This window comes from Equus asinus, chromosome 30 (genome assembly GCF_041296235.1).
Source record: "Equus asinus isolate D_3611 breed Donkey chromosome 30, EquAss-T2T_v2, whole genome shotgun sequence".
NCBI classification, from domain to species: Eukaryota; Metazoa; Chordata; class Mammalia; order Perissodactyla; family Equidae; genus Equus; species Equus asinus.
The window spans coordinates 29743418-29765103 of record NC_091819.1 but is presented as its reverse complement, the minus strand read 5'-3'; the positions used below and the strand labels follow the sequence as shown (position 1 = coordinate 29765103).

Here is a 21686-nt window from a genome sequence, read left to right as displayed (position 1 = left end):
GCACAGGGAACATTCTCCAGGATAAGTGACATACTAGGCTAAAAACAAGTCTCAAGAAATTTAAGAAGACTGAAATAATACCAAGCATCTTTTCTGATCACAATGGTATTAAACTAGAAATCAACTACAGGAAGAAAACTGGAAAAGCCACAATTATGTGGAGATTAAACAAAATGCCACTGAACAACGATTGGGTCAAGGAAGAAATCAAGGAGAAATCAAGAAACACCAGGAGAGAAATGAAAATGCGACAGGTCAATATTTATGGGATTCAGCAAAAGTGGTTCTAAGACGGAAGTTGATAGAAATACAAGCCTACCTCAACAAAGAAGAAAAATCTCAAGTAATCTTAACAGTGCACCTAAAGGAACTGGAAAAAGAAGAACATAGGATGAAATCAGCAGAAGGAAGGAAATAACAAAAATAAGAGCAAAAATAAACGAAATAGAGACTAAAAAAGAAAAAAAAAATCAATGAAACCAAGAGCTGGTTCCTTCAAAAGATAAACACAATTGACAAACCTTTAGCTAGACTCACCAAGAAAAAAAAGAGAGAAGGCTCAAATAAATAAAATCAGAAATGAAAGAGCAAAAATTACAATGGACACCTCAGAAATACAAAAGGTTATAATACTATGAAAAGCTATATGCCAAGAAATTAAATAATCTTGAAGATGGATAAATTCTTAGAATCATGCAACCTTCCAAAACTGAATCAAGAAGAAATAGAGAATTTGAATACATCAATTACCCATAAGGAGATTGAAAGGTAATCAAAAACCTCCCTCAAAAAAATAAAAGCCCAGGACTAGATGGCTTCCCTGGTGAATTCTTCCATTCAAAGACTTAGTACCTATCCTTCTCAAACTACTCCAAAAGACTGAAGAGGAGGGGACACTTTCTAACTCAGTCTACAAGACCAACATTACCCTGATACCAAAACGAGACAAGGGCAATACAAAAAAAGAACATTAAAGGCCAATGTCACTGATGCACACTGACACAAAAATCCTGAACAAAATACTAGGAAATTGAATACGATACATTAAAACGATCATACACCATGATCAAGTGGGATTTATTCTGCTGGGATAGTTCAAAATGCACAAATCAATCAATGTGATAAACCACATTACAAAATGAAGAGTAAAAATTACATAATCACCTCAACAGATACAGAGAAAGCATTTGGCAAGACACAGCATCCATTTACGATAAAAAAACTCTGAACAAAATGGGTGTAGAAGGAAAGTACCTCAACATAACAAAGGCTATATATGACAAACCCACAGCTAATATACTCAACAGAGGAAAACTGAAAGCTATCCCTCTAAGAACAGGAACCAGACAAGGATGCCCACTTTCACCATTCTTATATAACACAGTATTGGAAGTCCTAGCCAGAGCAATCAGGCAAGAAAAAGAAATGAAAGGGATCCAAGAGGCTGGCCTGGTAGCACAGTGGTTAGGTTTGTGTGCTCTGCTTCGGAGGCTTGGGGTTCATCAATTTGCATGCTGGGCGTGGACCTACTCACCACGTATCAAGCCATGCTGTAGCAGGTGTCCCATACATAAAGTAGAGGAAGATGGGCACAGATGTTAGCTCAGGGCTAATCTTCCTCAAAAAAAAAAAAAGGATTCAAATCAGAAAGGAAAAAGTGAAACTGTCACTATTTGCAGATCACAAGATTTTATACATAAAAAACATTAAAGAATCCACCAAAGAGCTTTTAGAAATAATAAATGAATATAGTAAAGTTGCAGGATACAAAGTCAACATACAAAAACCAGTTGCATTTCTATACACTACCAACGAAGTAGCAGAAAGAGAAATTAAGAATACAATCCCACTTATAATTACAACAAAATGAATAAAATACCTAGGAATAAATTTAACCAAAAAGGTGAAAGATCTGCACACTTAAAACTACAAAACATTGTTGAAAAAAACTGAAGAAGACACAAAGAAATGCAAAGATATTCTGTGTTCTTGGATTGGAAGAACATAGTCAAAATGTCCATGCTTCCTAAAGCAATCTACAGATTCAATGCAATCCCTATCAAAGTCCTAATGACAGTTTTCACAGAAATAGAACAAACAATCCTAAAATTCATATGGAACAACAAAAGACTCCGAATAGCCAGAGCAATCCTGAGAAAAAAGAACAAAGCTGGAGATATCACACTCCCTGACTTCAAAATATACTACAAAGCTACAGTAATCAAAACAGCACGGTATTGGTACAAAAACAGATACACAGATCAATGGAACAGAATCGAGAGCCCAGAAATAAACCCACACATCTATGGACAGCTAATTTTGGACAACGGTCAAAGGAAAATCTCTTTAATAAATGGTGTTGGGAAAACTGGACAGCCACAAGCAAAAAAATGAAAGTAGACCATTATCTTACACCATACATAAAAATTAACTCAAAATGGATTAAACACCTGAATGTAAGACCCAAAACAATGAAAGTTACAGAAAAAAACATAGGCAGTACACTTGAATACAATGTCTGACCAGGCAAGGGAAACAACAGAAAAAATAAACAAATGGTACTACATCAAACTAAAAAGCTTCTGCACAGCAAAGGAAACCATCAACAAAACAAAAAGACAACCTAACAATTGGGACAAGTTATCTACAAACCATATATCTGATAAGGAGTTAATATCCATAATATATAAAGAACTCATACATCTCAACAACAAAAATACCAACAACCCCATTAAAAAATGGACAAAATATGTGTACATTTTTCCAAGGAAGATATATAGATGGCCAACAGGCACATGAAAAGATGTTCAACATCACTAATCCTTAGAGAAATGCAATCAAAACTACACTGAGATATTATTACCTCACTCCCGTCAGAATGGCTATAATTAACAATACAAGAAGTATGGGAGAGGATGAGGAGAAAAGGGAACCCTCATACGCTGCTGGTGGAGTGCAAACTGGTGCAGCCACTACAGAAAAGAGTACGGAGATTCCTCAAAAAATTAAAAATAGAACTACGATATGATCCAGTTAATCCACTGCTGGGTATTTATCTAAAGAACGTGAAAACAGGAATGCCTAAAGATAAGTTATTTGTGGCACCCCTATGTTCACTGCATCATTACTCAGAATAGCCAAGACTTAGCAGCAACCTAAGTGCTCATCAAGGGACAAATGGATAAAGAAGACATGGTATATACACAATGGAATACTACTCAGCCATGAAAAAGATGAAATCTTGCCATTTATGACAACATGGACAGACCTTGAGAGTATTGCACTAAGCAAAATAAGTCAGAGGCAGAAAGTCAAATACCATATGATCTCACTCATAAATAGAAGATAAAAACAACAAACACACACTTAGATACAGAGATTAGATTGGCGATTACCAGAGGGGAAATGGGGAGGGAGGTGAACAAAAGGGGTGACTGGGCACATGTGTGTAGTGATGGATTGCAATTAGTCTTTGGGTGGTGAACATGATGTAATCTACACAGAAATCAAAATATAATTATGTACACCTGAAGCTTATAATGTCACAAACCAATGTTACCTCAATAAAAATAATAAAACAGAAAAAGAATCAGAAACTCATGATAAGAATCGTGATGTGTGGGAGATAGGTAAAAGGGAAAAAGGAGACTTCCCAACAATATCTTTAGTTTTCACATTTGAACCATGTAAATGTTTCACACATTCAAAATTAAATTTTTTAAAAAACAGCATGCTTTAAAACTGAATTCAAACAAAAAGAAATGAACCTAGTTGTGTAGCAAATTGATAACTACAGGGAAAAAAAAAAAGATTTAAGTAACTTTTGAACAAAGTACTCTGCCTAAATATCCTTAACGGGATATATTCTAAGGACAAAAAGAAGTGCAAAGAAATCCTGAACTTAGATTTGTTGTTCATAGTGGTACTAGGGTGTAGTAATTCTAAAACTATTTTGTATGTACTGTAGGATAGAGCAAATGAGTAAACATACGGATACTGGTGGGAATCGAAGCTGTCAATGTAGGTGAAGGGAGATACAAATACGCAGGAGGGAAAGGAGAAACCCTGTGGTGTCCGATTTTAACTAGAGGCGCCATCTGTACAAACTCATGATTTAAAAAATACGTACGTATCACCTAGCTCTGCCCAGTTAAGTAGAAGCAATAAACGTACCATCCAGATCTTGGTTTCTCTACTGAAAGGAACCAGGACTCCTTGGAGAAACAGTCGATTCCAACTTGGGGCAGAAAAAGTGCAAGGTAAGAAGTGGTCAAAGAATGACGGAGAGACAAAAGTGAAATAGAAATTGGCTTAAAGGGACTTCTATTGGTCAACTTTGGGAAAATCTGAACATTAAAAAGAGTAATGATAATAATAGACTATAACATACTTAATAAAAAGATAATCTCCAAGTACGTAGTAATAGAAAAAAAGTGAAAGAACGGAAAGCTCTTCTTTACAGGAGATAGACGATAGATGTAGATTTAAGGGCAGAACTAGGTAATCACTATTTTGCAGCCCCCAGGTGATTCAGGCAAGGATCATGGACGCTAAAACCACTGCAAGAAGGCTGTTGGAGAACATTCACATGGTCTCAAAATATCAACCCCACATTTTCCTAAATTATAAGGAGAAAAAGATACCTTTACAATGGAAGAACATGACTGAATATCATCTTATCTAAGTGATTAAAGTGAGTACTGTCAATAGTTGGACAAACTGAGGTCATGTGCCTCCTGATGTGACGAAACAGGCCGTAACCCTTCCCTTCTCAGCGTTCTTGTCAAACACTGTATGTTAAACAGATACAACCATAAGGAAACACCAGCTAAGTCTGCATTGTGGGACATTCTGTAAGGAAAGTGGCTTGGTCTTTTAAAACAATAATGACATGAAAGTCAAAAGAAACGTGGCTCTTCTTTAAAGAAGACTAAAAAGACATGACAACTAAATGCACTGAAGGAACCTTGACTGAATCCTACATTAAGAAAAAAAAGCCAAAAAGGACATTATTGGGACAATTGGGGAAAATATTAATACAGACTACACATTAGATATTATTCTATCAATTGAAAATACCTTGAGTGTGATACTAGTACTGTGGTTGGGTAGAGAATGTGTTCTTAGGAAATACATGTTGAAGTAATTTAGAGATGAAATGCTATGAAGTTTGCGACTTACTTTTCATGTGAGAGAGAGAGAGAAAATGAGAGAGTGAGTGTTGCGTGGGAGAGGGTAAGAGAAAGCAAGTATGATTAAAAAACTGGTGAATCTAGCTGAAGAGTATGTGGATTGCACTCTTCTTTCAGCTTTTTTTGAAAATTTAAACATTTTCAAAATAAAAAGTTGGGAACTAAAGAGAATGATGTCCTTGCCTCCTTATGACAGAAGAGATGCCTTTCCAAGTTTCTTGCTATCCTCCTTTCTTCCCCTTTTCACAGAAAGAGAGTGGAAAATACTACGAGGTGATCATGACAGTCTGCATAAAAATGCTGCTGGTGAGGGTTGACCCCATGGTGGAATGGTTAAGTTTGCAGGTTCTGCTTCGGTGGTCCAGGGTTTTGCCGGTTCGAATCCTGGGCGCAGACCCAGTACCCTCATCAAGCCATGCTGAGGCAGCATCCCACATAGCAGAACCAGAAGAACCTACAACTAGAATATACAACTATGTACTGGGGCTTTTGGGGAGAAGAAGGAAAAAAAAAATTCAGCCAGTCTTTCTCCAAACAGTGGTTTCCTCGGCAGCCAACTTCTAGGACTTAATTGCCTTTTCCAATTGAGAAATCCCATTGCTTATACTGTTTGCAACCAATAATTTGGTCTGTATATTGCTGATGTCCTTAACACCACCAACAGGCTTTTGTTCTGGATGCAGACAGCTCTATTTTAAAGTGACCTGTTCTCTTCTCACAGTGTGACCTTCTCTTTCCAAATATAGAATATTTTCCAAAAAGAGATATATACATAATGATTTGTCTGCAATAATCAAAAGGTTTTCAACTCTTAGAAAATTGAACATTTATTTCCATGTAATGTTTAATATGACTTAATTGTAACAACTTATCTTTTTTTTCTTTTGCTGAGGGAGATTTGCCCTGAGCTAACATCTGTGTCAATCTTCCTGTTTTTTAGTATGTAGGCTCCCAGCACAGAATGGCTGCTAACAGAGCAGTGCAGGTCCACGCCCACAAACCAAACCTGGGCTGCTGGAGTGGAACGTGCTAAACTTAACCACTAGGCCACCAGGGCTGGCCCAACAATTTACCTTTTAGTTGAGCAGTAAACAGCCTTCTGAAAGTACTTTTATAATAAATTTGTATAACGGGAATCCAAATGTTTTATTAAGAGATGAGAAAGATTTTCACACACAAAAAAATTATACACAGTGACTTTTGGCCAAACGGTTAAGACAGGGTTAGACTGGGAATGCACCTGTCAGAGTGGGGATCCTGAACTCAGAAATCTCTTATCCTCTGTGCTTTCACAAATGAAAATAATCTCTTCCATGCTTAGAACTCCTGTATGGTACCTGGGTTCACACTATACCACTTTAGTCTGAAATTTCCCTGCATTCAAGACTTTATTTTCTAAAAAATAAAAGGGTATGTTTGGACACATTTTATAAATTGAAAAATCCATAAAATGAGAGAAACTTAGAGAAATGTACCATCGCAAATTTCGTCAGTCCTTTGGAGTCACTATAATGAGATCTGGTCTACGTAAGGTTTCTAAAGAATTGCTGAGCCACTACAATGAAAAATGAATACCTGATAGCTTTGCAAGCAGTAGTGTTACCCCCATTCTCAGATGGAAAGTTGGACAACCGGGTCAAGTATTTCTGCTCCAGGTCATAGGAAGCCGTTAAGTTGCTAGGAAAAGGACTTCTTAACCTAGAGATAGTCCTTTTGACAGTATTACCTGTAGCTCCTAACATTATTATTTTTCCCCCCAGGAAGGAATTAGTGTTGATATCGTTTATTCACTGTTAGCAATAACAATGAGGAACTCAGCAGTTCTTTGCTTTTCATATTTCTTTGTATTTTCTATTTCTAGAAAGGCTCCCAAACTTAAGAGTTCATTTCTTTGTAAGATTCAAGTAACTATTTACTGGTTAGAAATCTATGAATACACACGTGTATTGACCTTATAGAAATAAGAGAGATTATAAGGAATACTATGAACAACTGTATACCGACAAGTTAGATAACTAAGATGAAATGGACAAATATCTGGAAAGACACAAACTACTCACACCCACTCAAGAATAAACAGAAAATCTGAACAGATTTGTAATGAATGAGAATGAAATAAAAGAGAATGAATTAGTAATTTAAAAACTACCCACAAAGAAAAGCCTATGACCAGACAATTTTGGTGAATCCTACCAAATATTTAAATAAGAATCTATACCAGTTCTTCACAAACTGCTCCAAAAGACAGAAGAAAAGGAAACACTTCCCAGCTCATTCTATGAGGCCAGCACTAACTTGACACATACACACAAAAACATAACAAGAAAACTACAGATCAATTATCTTACGAATACAGACTCAAAAATACTTAACAAAATACTAGCAAACTGAATCCAGCAACATATAAAAAAGATTATACACCATGATCCAATGGGATTTATCCCAGGAATGGAAGGTGGGCTTAATATCCAAAAACTCAATTAATGTAATACACCATATCAATAAAATAAAGGACAAAAACTACATGGTCATCTCACCACAAGGAGAAAACATTTGACAAAACCCAACAGCCTTTCTTGACATAAACACTCAACAAACGAGGACTAGAAGGAAACTTCTCCCTTTAAGGGCATCTATGAAAAATCCACAACTAACATTATACTTAATGATGAAAGGCTTAATGCTTTCCCTTTAAGATCAGGAACAAGACAAGGATGCCTCTCTTGCCTCTTTTACGAAAACACTGTCCTGGAGATCGTAGCCAGGCAATGAAAGAAGAAAAAGAAAGAAAAGGCACCTAGATTGGAAAACAAGAAGTAAAATTATCTCTACTTGCAGATGACATGATCTCACATAAAGCAAAGCATAAGGAAGCCACACAAACACTGTTAACACGAATAAAGAAGTTCAGCCAGGTTCCAGGGTAATAAGATTAATATACAAAAATCAGTTGTGTTTCTATATACTAACCAGGAACAACACAAAAATAAAATTTAAAAAATTGCATTTACAGTTGCATTAAAGAAGTATTTAGGAATAAATTTAACAAAAGAACTACATGACTTATATCTGAAAATTATAAGACATTATTGAAAGAAATTAAAGACAACCTAACTAAAGGGAAATAGAGTTCATGCTCACAGATTAGAAAACTTAATATTGTTAAGATGGCAATACTCCACAAATTGACAAGCTGCTGCTAAAAATTCAAAGGACCCATAACAACCAAAACAATCTTGAAAAAGTTGGAAGACTAACACTTCTTGATTTCAAAACTTAGTACAGAGCTACAGTAATCAAGACAGTGTGTTAATGGAATAAAGACAAACACACAGACCAATGCAAGAGAACTCAGTTCAGAATTAAACCCTTACATTTATGACCAACAGATCTTTGATGAGGGTGTCAAGACAATTCAGTGAGGGAAAGAAATAGTCATTTCAAGAAATGGAACTGGACAACTGGACACCCACATATAAATGAATCAAACTGGACTCCTACCTCACACCATATACAAAAATTAACTCAAAATGGATCAAATACCTAAATGTAAGAGGTAAAACTATAGAACTCTTAGAGGAAAACATAAGTATATCTTCATGATCTTAGATTAGCTTTCTTAGATATGACAGCAAAAGCACATGTAACAACAACAAAAAATAGATAAAGCAGACTTCATAAAAATTAAAACCTTTTGTGCTTCAAAGGACACTATCAAGAAAGTGAAAAGGCAAGCCAGAGACTGAGAGAAAACACTAGCAAATCTAAGGGACTTATATCTGGAATACGTAAAGAACTCTTAAAACTCAAGAACTAGACAAATAACAATTGAAAAATGGGCAAAAGATCTAAATAGGCATTTCTCCAGAGAAGACAGACAAATCAGAACCATTGTTAGATACCATGTCACATCTACTCAGAAAACTATAAAAAGACAGATGATAACAAGTGTTGACAAGAATATGAGAAATTGGAATTCCCATACACTGCTGATGGGAATTTAAAATGGTAAGATAGCTTTTGAAGTCTGGCAGTTCCTCAAAATATTAAACCTAGAGTTATTATATGACCCAATTAATTTCACTCCTGGGTATATACCCAAGAGAAATGAAAATAAACAGCCACACAAAAACTTCTAATCAATGTTCATAGCTGCATTACTTACAATAGCCAAAATGTGAAAACCACCTAAACGTCCATCAACTGATGAATGGATCAACCAAGTGTGGTATATCATAAAAAGGAATGAAGTACTGATGCATGCTGCACCATGAATGAGCCTTGGAAGCATTATGCCGACTGAAGGAAGCCAATCACAAAAAATCACGGATTGTTTAATTCCACTTATATGAAATGCCCAGAGAATAGGGAAATCCATACAGACAGAAAGTAGACTAATGAGTGCCTTCTAAGTGGGAGGTTTGCGGGGAAACGGGAAGTGACCACTAACAGGCACAGAGTTTCTTTCTGGGGTGATGAAAATTTTCTAATGTTGATTGTGATGATGGTTGTACAGTTCTGTGAATATACTAAAATCCATTGAATTGTACAGTTTAACAGGTGAACTATACGGTATGTAAACTATATTTCAATAAAAACTGTTTAAAAAATGCTAGGAATGGAAGTAAAAGATCTACTAACTTGTACCAATTGGCAGAAGAGTGTATTTTATGTTGGCAAATCTAAATAAAAATTATTTTACAAATAGCATGAGTCTCCCCAGGATAAATTTCCCTTCAAATACAATACATACTTTGTTCCTTGAAAAAAAAAAGGAATTTGGCATTGTAACAAGATTTTCCCTCTGTTAGCAAAATGAGAACCAAGAAATTAACGAAGAAAGTTTTCATTTCCCTGTTCTTTTTATAAGAAATGGTCCAATATAAACTTTACTATGAATGAAATAAAATATACAGACTATGAGTGTGGGGCTCTCAACCAAAAAAAAAACAAATTAAGTGAAGAAAAAGTACTATTACCCTAAAATATTTTCTAGTAATAGAAAAGATGGTCCAATTACTTCTTGAACTCTTATCCCCAAGCAAAAACCTTTAAATAGGTTACTTCTCAAATTACAGACTGTATGCCTAATTCCAGACAGTTGCCTTCAAAAACATACACAAAACAGGATACCAACAAGTAACATGATCAAGAGAAAAAACAACTTTAAATACAGATCTTCCTCAACTTACAACGGGGTTATGTCCCAATAAACCCGTTGTAAGTTGAAAATATTGTGTTGAAAACGCATTTAATACTAATTTACCAAACATCGTAGCTTAGCCTAGCCTACTTTAAACATGCTCAGAACACATACATTAGCCTACGGTTGGACAAAACCATCTGACGCAAGCCTATTGTATGATAAAGTGTTGAATATCTCATGTAATTGATTGAATACTGTTCTGAAAGTGGAAACAGAATGGCCGTCAGTGTAGCAGTTGTTTCCTCTCGTGATGGCGTGGCTGAGTGGGAGCTGCGGCTGCCCAGCATCTCAAAAGAGGCTTGGACTGCACACCGCCAGCCCAGGGAAAGATCAATACTCACAATCTCAAGTACGGTTTCTACTGAATGAACGGTACTGCTTTTACAGCATCATAAAGAAGAAAAATCTAAGTCAAACCACTGGAAATCAGGGACTGTCTGTATATGTATTAGGGTCAGCCACCTCTTCATATATTAACAGCAGATAGTACGGAAGAAACTTTTAGAATTTACATTATAAAGTAAATTATACGTTTTTGTTTGTTGTGGGTTTTTTCTGAATGGATTCTGAAGAAAACGGTAAATCTTCCATGGAGAGCTGGTCAGGGAGACAGATGCTCTCCAAATGTTTCTGCTCCTGTTGGGGCTTCCTAGCTCTATTATTAGAGAACACACTTGGAAGGCTCAATCTTTAAAAACTGGGCAGGCTGCATGTGGGGGACAGGCATTTGACGCAAGGTCAGCATGCCTTACCGAGTCCTTCCACCTCAAAGTCCTGCCAAGGCCATGCAGACAACACGCACGATGCCCATTTTAAGTGGAGATTTAATGAGACAACTCTAAACAAACAAAAAAGTAATGAAGACTAAGCCTTTCATTGAATAATTTCAGTTGTGAAACTGCCCTACAATAATTGGCTGTGGGTAGTTAATCATGCTGAAGTAACTGCTATCCTCTCATAGTTTAAGATTTTTTAAATTAACAGTAGTGTTTCTCAATGCTTCTCTAACACTGTTTCCATCCTTTATCATTATTTTAAAAAATTATTTACTGCCATCAAACATTTCACATGCATCTCTGGGGCAAAAACCTCCCTACAAGGCTCACCAGAGCTGCTCAGACTCACTGTGTGGAATTCACCGTTCTGCAGAGCAAAGATTTTCTAACAGAACATACATCCTAAATATGCAACATGAAATCACAGCCAAGAACACGTATTCATGAAAAACAAACAAAACAAGCTGCTGAATCAGACATGACTGGATGTTAGCAACATTTCTGTTAATTTTTCTTGGATATGTCTTCACTGATTTTGTTGTCTAAATAGTAGCAGATGCCAAAAGTTTAAAACTACATACTTGGGAAAAATGGATAATTCAGGACAATTCATCCAAAAGCTTAGCTTTTTATGTGAACTGGGAAAGGACCACTTTTATTCCTGGAGCTTGGGCCAGGGTAGGACAACCAGTGTCGAGGAGACTAGTTTACGAACCACTGCTCCAAGAGAACTGCAGAAGCTGGGACGGAGGTACAGCTCAGGACGCGGGGCCAGCCTTCAGGGAAAGTTCCTCCACAGAGGCCATGCCGTGTGAGGGAGCAATGACACAACAGCCAAGGGCAGAGCCACTAAAGGAGGCTGTCTATCCAGGTTTATCCAGTGCTGACAACTACGTACTCCCTCAGGGATTGCATGAGAAATCAGATGTTTTCATTTGATACTTTACAGCTTGATTCTTCTCAAACCCTTCCTAACACACCAAGGGAAAACAGTAAACCAGTCAGACGCTACCACAAAATATTCTCTCAAATCATGAAAAAGCAGCCAAGTTCTCATGACATCTCCACGTCCACCACCTATCTAAACCCTCTAGAATGAGGCCGTCGTTCGGTCAGCTTAGTCCAAGGTGCTCTCTCCTTTAGGGTCAGTGGGAAAGCCCACAATGTTCCTCTGTTCCAGTTTAGACCACAGAGGCATTGCTGCTGTTATATTTGAATTTCACTTCAGAGATTATTACTTGGATAAAAAACATTGGTCCAAGTATCACAAATTACACAATTTGAAGCACTTGAACTATAGTGGAAAAGACACTGGGCTGAGTGTCAGGAGACTGGGGTTCTTTGCCTTGGTTTCTTTGTACATATTTGATAACTTTTTAAGGTACCCAATCTGTTTCAAAAAGTGTTTGATTCCAATTCAGATCCTGGAGCCAGAATGCTTTGGTTCAAATTCTGGCTTCACCTTTTACTAGCTGTGTGACCTGGGGAAAGATAACTATCCTCTCTGTCCTTATTTATAAAAAGGGGATAATAAACAGTATCTACCACAGAGGACTATTGTGAGGACTGCATGAATGAATACATAGAAAGTACTCAGAAGAGCGCTTGCCATGAAGTGTTAGTAGCGGCAAACATGTATACTATTGACAATACATTCGCTCCCTAAGATTTTTGTTCTACATACTGGGAAAGGGCTGTACGCATGTGCGAATGAACAAATGAGCTCTGGGCATCTGTTAATTCTCAGAGGTTTCAAGCATCTCTGGGAGCTGCTGTCCAATTACCAGCAAGAGTGACTCACTAAATTGAACAGCAAACAACGGCAGAGTTAATTCGACTCTGCTTGAAGATGCCTACGAGCAATTGCTTACGGTCTTGACAAGTGCAGATGTGAGGCAAGGTCTCTGCACGTGAGGCAGGGGTTTTATGGGACGCTTCTACATTCATGAGGGACACGAGCAGAGGGCTGCAGAACCACATCTCACTTTGCTGCTAGGACCTGACAGCCTGGTCCTTCCTAAGTCCAGAGAGATGGTACCCACACAGAAGAGGGCCACGGAAGAACCACTGACCCGCGCTTGACCACCTCTGATACAACCAGTGTCACCGAAGTCTAGAATGCTCCTCAAAGCACTCTCAAGTATTAATATACTAAAAGGTACGAGGAAACAATTCATAGAAAGATTACCATCTTAAAAAACATGGGAAGGCAATAAACATATAAATAAGTACGAGTACTTTTGAGCACAGTCTTGCCTCAATGCAAAAATTGGCCTAAATATTTCCATCAACTACTTTTTCTTAAAGGTTTCATTTGATTCCTTTCTCTCCCCAAAGCCCCCAGGTACATAGTTGCATATTTTTAGTTATTGGTCCTTCCTATTGCGGCATGTGGGATGCTGCTTCAGCATGGCTTGATGAGTGGTGTCGTGTCCGCACGCAGGATCCAAACCAGCGAAACCCTGGGCCGCCGCAGTGGAGCGCGCGAACTTAACCACTCGGCCACGGGGCTGGCCTCTCCATGGACTATTTTAAAGCACTGTGCACAGAAGTGAACTGACAGTGCTATATTACAGTCATATATTAAAATGTTAACGTATTCTTCTGATAGAGAACTTTCATTCAACTTCATTTTAGTCAATGATTTGCTTTATCAATTTAATAAAATTTTATGTTTCCTATTTGAAAGCAACAATGATGATAAATGCTATCTCCCTAGTCTGGAACTTCAAACACTTAATATAACCACTTAGGGCCTGGGCCTGACTTCCTTCAAAGGTAGCAGCAAATGATCTGAGTAAGCATAAAGTATGTTTCCCCTAAAAAGCTAGAACCAGTGTTCACGCAGATTAAAGCAAGCGTTTTACTTACTTCCAACAAAAAGGTGCTTAGGGAATAGAGAAAGCATTTCAATAACTGAGTTAAAAATCCCAAACAGGGGCCGGCCTGGTAGCACAGCAGTTAATTTTGTACACTCTGCTTGGGCAGCGGCCTGGGGTTCACAGGTGTGGATCTCTGGTATGGACCTACACACTGCTCATCAAGCCATGCTGTGGTGGCGTCCCACATACAAAAGGGAGGAAGACTGGTACAGATGTGAGCTCAGTGACAATCTTCCTCAAGCAAAAAGACGAAGATTGGCAACAGATGTTAGCTCAGGGCCATACTTCCTCACCAAAAAAAAAAAAAAAACACCCCAACAAACAAAAACTTCAAATAAACTGTGAATAGTGAAGACTATGGGACAGTTACTATAGTGCCATTGCATATAAAACTGTTCACACTGTTAAACTACCATATGCTATCTTTTTGCTACCACAGGATTGAGTCCTAAGTAATCTCAGGACAAACACTACTTTATAGCAAACCACATTAAAATGCTATCTATAGGGCTTTAGCATTGGTTAGTCATAAAGCAAAGAGTCAATAAAAACTCACTGAATGAACTGACTGAGGTATTCTAGTATCGTTTAAAGATGAAATTATCAACATTCAGGACGATGTCTGTTAACCTGCTTGATACCATGAGAAAGATGGCAGCCCATATAGATTCTATTCATATTATTTCTAAGAAAATGTCCAGTATTTTCACTACCAGAGAGTATTATCTAAAATAAAACATCACTCACTTTCTAAGGCTGAAACAAAAAACCTTTATATAACAAAAAGATTTTCATTACGTTATTTATAAATTGCTGATAACATTAGGTATTAAGCTTCAATCTTTGAAAGTAATCTCTCTCGATTATAGAACACCTGCAGTAATTCTCAGTGAACAGTGTTCCACGTTCTGTAAATGTTCTGTCCAGCTTCTTTTCCTCTCTTTGAGACAATGCAGCCAAACATAAACACACGCACTACAGCTATGGTAGCCACACTTTCCAGTCAGCTGCGACAGTCCCAATTTACGTCGGCAAACTATTCACCCTGTACCCTCTTTCACACTCAAGTCCCAGTTCTGATGATAAATTTTAAGGTTAGCCTAAGGCTGGCCTTTTTTTTTTTTTTTAAAGATTTTCTTTTTTTTCTTTTTTTTCCTTTTTCTCCCCCAAGTCCCCAGTACATAGTTGTATATTCTTCGTTGTGGGTCTTTCTAGTTGTGGCATGTGGGACGCTGCCTCAGCATGGTTTGATGAGCAGTGCCATGTCCGCGCCCAGGATTCGAACCAACGAAACACTGGGCCGCCTGCAGTGGAGCGCGTGAACTTAACTACTCGGCCACGGGGCCGGCCCTGAGGCTGGCCTTCTTAAAGACTGTACTTCGAGTCTGAAAACCTCCTAAGCATTGTCCTGAACTCATGCGTGTCAGAAGCATGCACTACATGTTTACACAATAACCTAAAACCAAGGAAAATGTTGTGCTATGCATTTTGTATACAGCTAAAGTTTCCTACTCTTTATCGACTAGGCAAACTAAATTTCAAAAACAAATTATCATGTTTACCAAAGGATCTAATTTTTAGGACCCACAATAAGCTAGACACAGGATCACTGTGAATTGTTAAATTATTTAAAGGAGAACAGATTTTAAAAAGTCAAATCAACAGCGAACCAAATGCTTCTTGAATATTTTTAAGACTAAACCTATTTTCTATAACCCACAGTTTGACTCTACTAGTGATAAGAAATAGGTGGGACATTGGGGCCGGCCTGGTGGTGTAGCGGTTAAGTTCGCACGTTCCGCTTCGGTGGCCCGGGGTTTGCCAGTTCGGATCCTGGGTGCGGACATGGCACCGCTTGTCAAGCCATGCTGTGGTAGGCGTCCTGCATATAAAGTAGAGAAAGATAGGCACGGATGTTAGCTCAGGGCCAGGCTTCCTCAGCAAAAAGAGGAGGGTTGGCAGCAGATGTTAGCTCAGGGCTAATCTTCCTCAAAAAAAAAGAAAAGAAAAGAGAAAGAAAGAAAGAAAGAAATAGATGGGACAGCGTACTGTCAATTCTTGGTCCTGATACCACACCTATACCAGAAAACCAAGTTTTTGGCAAATCTCTCCTATCAGGCTCTTACTTTAGTTGTGTCTATGGCTGGTGTCAAATATTTTGGTGAAATCCTGACACTTCTTTTAAGGACGCGTACTTATGCTAGACTATCAACCTCGACTGGGCTCTAAACTGCATGAGGTCTAAGAACAAGCCTTAGTCAATTCTGTGTCCTCTATGTCGCTTAGTATACCGTATTACACCTAGTAGAGCACTCAAATACTTGCTGAGCTGAAATGCAGCAAGGATTATGTAATGCTTTCCCCTCTCTCATGTTCTTAAACGTGACCTATGGAAAAGAGCATCTCCATTCTTTCACTTATTCAAGAAATATTTATTGAACGCCTCCAATGTGCCAAGTACTAGCAACACAGACGCCAACATGATGAAGTTCCTGTTCTCAGAAAGCTTGCCTTCTTGAGAGGTACCTCTTAAACTGAAGGATGCAATCCATTAGAGAATTCTGAAATCATTTCAGTGAGTGGCACCAGCATTATTTTAAATGAATGAAAAATGATGGAATAGAACTTCGAGGACATCACACATAGCAAGGTGTTTCCTGAACATTTAGTTCCACTTAATTGTGTATATAATGGGTATGATATAAAATGTATCTCTTAGTTGGTCCAGGAGAAAGCTGTTCTGGGAGGATCCCCTAAATTGCATCTCAGTTTAAATCTCATTTTAAATGTTTACTTACCAGCAAAGCTATAAATAAAGCAATTTAGCCAACTCTGAGTCAATAAAATATACGCACAAGCTCCTGTGTGTCAGGGACTCTGCTAGACACTGGGGATACAATGATAATTAATCCAGTCTTTGTCCATAAGGAACTCAGGAATGTAAACAATCAATCACAATTTGATAAGTGTTAAAACAGAAATATGTGCATATATAGTAAATTAATAACTCATTTTTTGGATGCCACTCTCAACATGCTTTCACTTATTCTGTCTTTCATCATGATAACAGTCCACGTAAAATACGTAAATCACTTTAGGAATGTTCAGGCAAGTAATCTGCCACGGTCACATAATAAGCGGCTAAGCTGTCAACAGAGACCAGGTTTGTTAGCCTTCACCGACTGCTTTCTCTAGCACACGACTCTATTTCCTAAGAGAGAGCCTTATGTGGTCTTGATTCTCCTCAAAAGATCTTGAAGTATCCTGAACAACTTCAGAGCAAGATGGAGATTATCACTATTAATTCATTTTTCCTTACATGTTAAATTATGGTGACCCCTCATGTACCATGACAAGTAAAACAGCTATCACCTACTATTTGCCTAAATGCCATGTAAGTGTTCACCTGATCACTAATTTACTAACGTAGAGACCTCCTATTCTGGGAAATACAACTAACCCTCCTATCTGAAGGAGACAGAAAATCTAGGATACGTTCCTTTTGGAAACTAGAATTTTAACTGTACTTCAACCAGACAACTTTTTTAATACTGTGCAGCAAACTAGAAAACACAACAGATTATACTGAGAACTGCTGGTGACAACTAACATATTAAATTCTTTATCTGGCAATTCTTTTAACATATTGTTGGACAGTGACCTACCATTTATAATCACACTATGGTCTACAAACAATCTCAGGTTAAATTGTTTATTTTCAAAAAGACTTATCAATTGGTTCCACTAAGTTCATCCGGCTGAAGACAGGCTGTCAGCTCTCACTCTACAAGGAGGGAAATGGCTACACAATTAACCCCAATGTTACATGCATACTATGAGGGAGACTGTAGAGCTTGTGTCAAACAGACAATAGCCTGCTTTCAAGGCTTCAATTCAGGCACCACCTTGTTCTCTGTAGTACAACACTTCTCTAGATGGAGTGAGGGAATTCCAAAGATTAAGTGACTAAGTGTTGCAACTGCTGAAAGCATACAAATGGGAGTTCATTTAGCTTCCATAATCCTGCAAATAACAACACTAGCAGTAACAACAGCTAACACTTTCTAGCACCTATCATGTGCCAGGCACCAGTCTATGCATTTTAAGTAAATTGACTCACATGATCCTTACAATAATTCTATGAGCATTAAATATATCACTATTCCCATTTTAGAAAGGAACAGGGGCACAGAGAAGTTAAGTAACTTTCCCAACATCGCAGCAGTAGGATACAAATCCATGCAGTATTGATTCTAGGCTATACCATGAAGAATATATTCTAACAGATTCCAGACAGCAAGCTTGACCAAGGAGCAGAAGGTTGAGTACAGCTTCTTGCTGCCCTGCCTCAGCTGTGACTCTTTCTCACATGGATATGCTTGTAAACCAGGGAAGGTGGTGGGGGCCCTTATCTGCCACCTGATAGGCTAGGCAGATCTGCCAGGATAGCAGGGAGGAGCAGGCCCCTGGAGGGGAGCGGCCAGGCAAAGGGCTGAAATACATAAGCCATCGCTGGGGTCCAGCAGCACACTTCCACACCCTCTTGCAGGCAGCAGCAACGAACAAAATGACACAGTGGAGAAAGGAACTGTTTCAGGACAAGTCCTAGGGGAACTTCAGGCGAGTCCAACAAATCTTTTTAAAGTAATTACTATGTACCCAGCTCTGTGAATAAAGGGAAGAGGAAGACACCGTCTCTGCCCTCAAGCTCACTGCACAGTGAGGAACTTAAAAATTTATGCAGCTGCTTTACTGTTTGATACCCACAGATAAAATGGCAACAGGTCAGAATGAATGGGGACTGAAACATCACATCTCTTGCTTCCTTTCTTATTTGTTAGCCTTTTAAAAGTAATACTTTTACTTTTAAAAGTTAGCCTTTTAAAAGTAAAAGAAGTTGATTTAAAAAAACATAAACCCTCCAGCACGGTACCTTATGGCAGATGGTAAATGGAGATAATATTGAAGTGTCCCACTAATTCTCCTCAGTTCAAATGGACAAGTACTGGAAAAATATGACAGCATATTCATTTGCTGACGAATGACACAGTAGAGGGGAAAAACTGACAAGGCAGAAGAGACTGGTGACAATTCTGAGAGAAGTCCTTGCAGAGGAGAGGATGGGAACCAGCACAGAGTGGAAGGCGAGACCTCAGACAGGGACACAGGCGATGCATTCCTATTCCATGTAATGGGAGGAAGGGCAGACTACAGGAGTACAGCTGTGGTGGAGAAAATTCTCTTCAGTTGCTCCTTTTTTGAAAAAAATGAAATAAGCAGTGAGGTCATCTGCTGAGAGAAGGACCGGGGAGAGCATGAAATACTGTAGTTGTCTTGGAGAGTGGGAAAGTCAGTTGACCAGAGAAGTGGGGAAGCACTGCCAGACAGCATTTAGGGTCCTCATGGGGTTTGTGGTCACGATTTCAAAGTGAGATTAGTCACTTTGGTTGTGTGTTTTTCTCTAGCTGTGTTCAGCTGCTGACAGTTCAATTTAACTAAGGTTGCCAGACAGTATGACAGACAGAATGATTACAATGGAAGAACACAGACTCTAACTCAGATGAGGGGAGGAGTAAACGAAGGATCATTTTAAGGAATTGGCTCACTCAACTGTGAGGGATGCTAACTATGAAACTTGCAAGGCAGGCTGGCAGGCTGGAGACCCAGGGAAGAGCTGATGCTGCAGCTTGTCTAGAGGCAGAATTCCTCCTTCTTTAGAGGACCTCAGTGTTTTTTCTTAAGGCCCTAACCTGCTCAGATGAGGCTCACTCACATTACGAAGGATAATCTGCTTTACTCAAAGTCCACTGACTTAAACGTTAATCACATCTAAAAAATACCCTCACAGCAACAGCTAGACTGGTGTTTGACTAAAAACTGGGTCTGAGCTTGGCCTAGTCAAGCTGACACATAAAACTGATCATCACAGAAATATTCAGAGGGGCCGGCCCCATGGCCAAGTGGTTAAGTTCGTGCACCCTGTTTGGCGGCCCAGGGTTTCACCGGTTTGAATCCTAGGGGTGGACCTGGCACTGCTCATAAGGCCATGCTGAGGCAGCATCTCACATGCCACAACCAGAGGGACCAACAACTAAAAATACACAACTATGTACTGGGGGGCTTTGGGAAGAGAAAGGAAAAAAATAAAGTCTTTAAAAAAAAAAAAGAAATATTCACAGAGAAGGTTTAGGATATAGGGGATTTTTTGGTAACTGCCCATTCATGACTTCCAGACAGCACAGTGGAAATTAACTTAGGCAGGAGTGTGAAATTACAACAAATAAATAGAGAAACATAGCACTTTCCAGGGATGGGAGGAGAAGGAGAAATGTAATGTGGTGGTTAAGGGCACAGATTGCAGTGTCAGCTCTTGGTTCAAGACTATGCTCTACCACTTACGGCAGGATTCTGAGCAGCTTCTTCAACTAAGCTTCAGTCTCACCATCCTAAGGAATAACAGTATGAGGGAATGGGTTAGAGAAATGGTGGCATACAAAAAACACTCAAATGGTTACCTGTTACTATGGGAAGACACAATATTATAAATCTCAATTCTCCCCCCAAATTATTCACAATTTAGTATTACTACATTTAAAATTTCAGTTAGTTCTTTTTTTGACACACTGATTCTAAATTTAATCTGAAAAATGAATGTGAAAAAATAAAGAAAATTTTGAAAGTGCATAAGAGAAACCTGCATCACCAGAGATCAAAACACACTAGAATATTGCAATTAAACATCTGATAATGGTGCAAGACAGAGGCAACTAAATAAATGCAGGAAATAGACTTATATATCCAAGATAACTTAGTACAAGATAAAGGTGGTATGTACCACCAATTAACGTGGGGAACCATGGATCATCCAATAAATAGTGTTGGGATAATTAGCTTTCCAACTGGGAACAAACATGAAGATTATTTCTAGAATTTGAGAGCAGGGAAAGCCTTTCTAGGGATGACATGAAGCTGAAAGGTCATAAAACGACGACACTTTTGACCACATGTAATTTAAAATTTCTAAGGCAAAAGACACTATACCCACATTTAAGCTTAATAAGGGATTTTATTTATTTACCGTCATTTCATAATTTATATGCTTGGTCCTACTGGTCTTCATTTTTCTTTTTGTTTTCGCTCTTACACCATATGGACTATGTTTTCTCTGCTGTTTCCCCTCTAGATAAGACTTTATCCCAAAAGTACTTATATTTACATGAAAGAAAAGTTTGCACATACACTCCAATACAATTTCCCAATATCAACGAGAATCAGTTGTATCTACTGACTTGCCTCCTCCGTGTACGGCTGCTGGATGCTTTTACCTCCTCCCTCTCACCCAGGGTTTGGTCAGTATAAGCTGAGACAATTTTTTTAATATCATGTTCATTCTCTTTGAAGAGTCATTCTGGATACTGGCATTGTTTTCAACCATATACATATAACAGGATTTAGCTACGGTAACTGACTCTTGATGCCCATGGCTTTTCATTGACACTGTCCTCCCCATTCTTAAGTTCTTGAGTGATCTTTTAGCTCTCCAAAGCTACCTGGATACTGTCCGTGTCCTTCTGCACATGAACGACAAATTGGGAAGCTTTGGTATTCAGACAAACGGTTTCCTTTTCAA

At 38.4% G+C, this 21686-nt stretch overlaps 1 protein-coding gene across 3 annotated transcripts in view; it reads right to left on the bottom strand.

Annotated features, from left to right (window-relative positions):
- The window catches only part of DESI2 (desumoylating isopeptidase 2), a 55745-nt gene that overhangs the window by 24703 nt on the left and 9356 nt on the right, over positions 1-21686 (bottom strand). The window contains exon 2 of one of the 3 annotated variants that reach the window (XM_044762885.2): positions 20456-20502. The exons of the other annotated variants lie outside the window; for them this stretch is intronic. The gene's annotated coding sequence lies outside the window, so the exon portion shown is untranslated. The remainder of the gene's footprint in view (positions 1-20455; positions 20503-21686) is intronic. 3 annotated transcript variants of the gene reach the window in all.